The following is a 3,104-nucleotide window of genomic DNA, read 5'->3' on the forward strand; positions in this document are numbered from 1 at the left end:
TTGTACAACACACATGCGCGCACACACACACACACACACACACACACACACACACACACACACACACACAGGTACTGTCTGGCACCAAGAAGCCTTTCTGTCTGCTGAATATTAATATTTGATGTGATGTAACAATCAACCTCTCCCTCTCTATATATTAGATCTATCTTTAGTGTCATTCATAACCAACAGGCTGGCGTGATGTGCCACTGTGTGTGTGGGTGTAGAGGTGTGTGTGTGTGTGTGTGTGTGTGTGTGTGTGTGATATACGAGACACTTGGACTATCCCGTGGCAACAAGAAGACTCAGCTGTATTTTTCCACTGTAGAGAATTGATGTGTTTGTGTACTGTAAGCATGTGTGTGTGCCTTTCCATTTAATGCCACATACACACAGGTCAGTTTGTTCCTGAGTAATTCCACACATACTGTTCACAATGTTTTCTGCTTAATAAGCAGGCACCATGAGCACACCTACACACATACACAAAATGTACAAAGAAGAGAATCTTGATGCTGACGAGCTAAAAGAGAAAGGTCACTCACATACAACCACAGCAAAATGAGAGTTGGAGTCGTAGGAGGAGGAAGAGGAGGAGAAAATTAGCTGTAGGAGGAAGGAGGGGAGGAGCACAGAGAGGATGGAGTATGAAGAAAAACAAGATGACAATGAATGATGAGAAAAATGAAGGCTGGGAAGATGAGGAAGAGCACACACACTCACACACATCAGAGTACAGCTGTAGGGTACAGAGCTGTTTCATAACGCAGTGTATCACACTCCTTGTACTTCTGTGCAGAAATGTTTGCACTGGAACATTAGCACTAAATGATGAGTTTACAGTCATCCTCTATCTGTCCAACTGTGTATGTCAAAGAAACTGAGCTGATACACTCAACATGCATGCTTACAACTGTGCAGGACGTGTAATGGTGTACAAGCTGTTCTCTGTCATACACCTTCCCCATTAATAACGAGGAGTTAATGTAATTAAAATAGTAGTTTACCTTCATTTTGCAACAGCTTGCTGGTAGTTCAACTATATTCATTTACATAGTAATTTAGTAATTCAAGTACTTCTGTTCTCTACTGTAATTGAACCCCATTGACCAACCCTGCCCCCTTTTTCTTCCATCCTGACCGCTGTGAGCATGCTCAGACAATGCATCTGTCAGGCAGCCAATGCCACACACTTGACCTTTGTGCAAAAAAAAAATATATATATATGAATTGAATTGAATATATAGTATATTAAAATTGAGAAAACTGTTAGGATAAAAAAATAAATCAATGTATTGGTTGAACTCAACCTTTCTTTAATATTCAAATTATCTTTCCTGGCATTCAATTCAATTCAATTCAATTTTATTTGTATAGCGCCAATTCATAAAAGAAGTTAAGTAGAGCAGGTCTAGACCAAACTCCATGACCACAATTAGGTGTAATATATATACTATACTGTAAACAGTGTATGTATATATGCTAAGATGAGATATAATTAATGTATTGTTATTATTATTATTTTTATTGTTGTTGATAATATTGCCTGGGTCTGATTCCAACCTGCGACCCTTCGCCGCTTGTATTATAAATATCCAACTATAAGAGGATAGTAGTGGTGGATGAGTGGGCTAAGCACAGGACTTGTATCTGATCAGACTTTTAATACTTCGTTGACTTATAATTCTTGTTATTTATTATTATCTTTAGTTTTCAGTCGCACTTTGGTTAGGTTTATCCAACAAAACTACTTGGTTAGGTTTAGGAAAATATCATGCTTTGGATTAAAATAGACGCTTTTACAACATTAACTACTTGTTAGAAAAGCTTTCTGGCAGAAACTTGTGTAAGCATGGGCCCCTGGCCTATCCTAGCGACTGAAGGCTGGTTTGAGATTTGAGAAGCAGTGGAATCCATAATAACGCGACAGGAGCAGGTAGTCTTCCAGTATGTGTGAGACAAAAAGAGGACTTGGCTGAAGGACAGGAAGGATTGAGGGACAGTGTTAATAGATGGTCATGTGACCAAGACCACACTGGTTCTGATTACTGGGATGGCTCTTCACCTCCATTTCTCCACCTCTGCCTTTTCTGTCTTGTCCTCTCTTCTTTTTCCACTTCTATCTCCCGTTCTTTTAACTGCCTTTTTTCTGTCTGTATCCCCTCCTCTTTTGCCTTTTCTTCCCCTGCCTTTCCCCTCCACCCTCTATTCTCTTTTCTTCCTGTTTCCCTGCTTTTTCCTCTTCTTTCCTTACTCTTTCTCTTTCCGTCCTCTTTCTGCACTTCTGTTCTCTGCTTTCCTTGTCTTTACCTCTTCATCCCCACTGTGCTGCTTCCCTTTCCTCTCCTCTTTCCCTCTGTCCCCAGACAAAGGCAGATGCATTCAACCATTTAAACCCTGTTTATGACAGTGTGTGTAATTGAGGATGTCTTTTATAGTTTCTGTGTGTTTAATCATGTCTCTTTGCTGTTTTGTATTTCAGATTAGTTTCTAATAGAATAAGTTTACTCACCTATTCAGAATTGCATACCCCACTTAGACTATCTACATTCGGTCTTTTCTCTAGTCTGCTTTTATTTCTTACTGTTTTTCATTTTTTATGCTGTTTTTACGGCTGCCTCGGAGTGCCCGCCGCGCGCTCTCCTAAAATATAAAATTTATCTATTATTATTAAGTGAATCAACTCTTTGTGGCATTCAAATTATGCTCAGGTGGTTTGCTTTAAAGCATATTTAAATATGCTTGCTCTCACTGTTCGGTTTCTGTACCCACATATAAAGTCCAAGTCCAGATTTTAATGGAGAGATAGTCAACAGAGTGACAGAATCTTGATTGATATTTGATCAGCACTGCCTAGTTTGACAGTTTGATCTGAGTTTGGTGCGTTGAGATGGACAGACTCACTGAGAAGTCAGCTCATTTCCTCATAAGGCTCAGTTCTGTCTGACTTCTTTTTTCGCAGCCCATGGAGCTGAAAGTTTCTCTGTGCACACTGAAAATCTGATCTGAATCTGGAAGTCAGTCCTGGTCCAGTATGCAACTTGGGAACTTGAAGTCACCAGTGCACATCCACTGAGAATGAACTTTACAGTGAAGTAGGAGAC

At 39.8% G+C, this 3,104-nt stretch overlaps 1 protein-coding gene across 1 annotated transcript in view; it reads left to right on the forward strand.

The window, feature by feature from the left end:
- Positions 1 to 3,104, forward strand: part of bcar1 (BCAR1 scaffold protein, Cas family member) — a gene marked incomplete in the record, with an annotated part of 44,870 nt that overhangs the window by 34,670 nt on the left and 7,096 nt on the right.

This window comes from Morone saxatilis, unplaced genomic scaffold, assembly GCF_004916995.1.
Source record: "Morone saxatilis isolate NCDOM2014 unplaced genomic scaffold, NCSU_SB_2.0 Contig2, whole genome shotgun sequence".
Classification (NCBI taxonomy): domain Eukaryota; kingdom Metazoa; phylum Chordata; class Actinopteri; family Moronidae; genus Morone; species Morone saxatilis.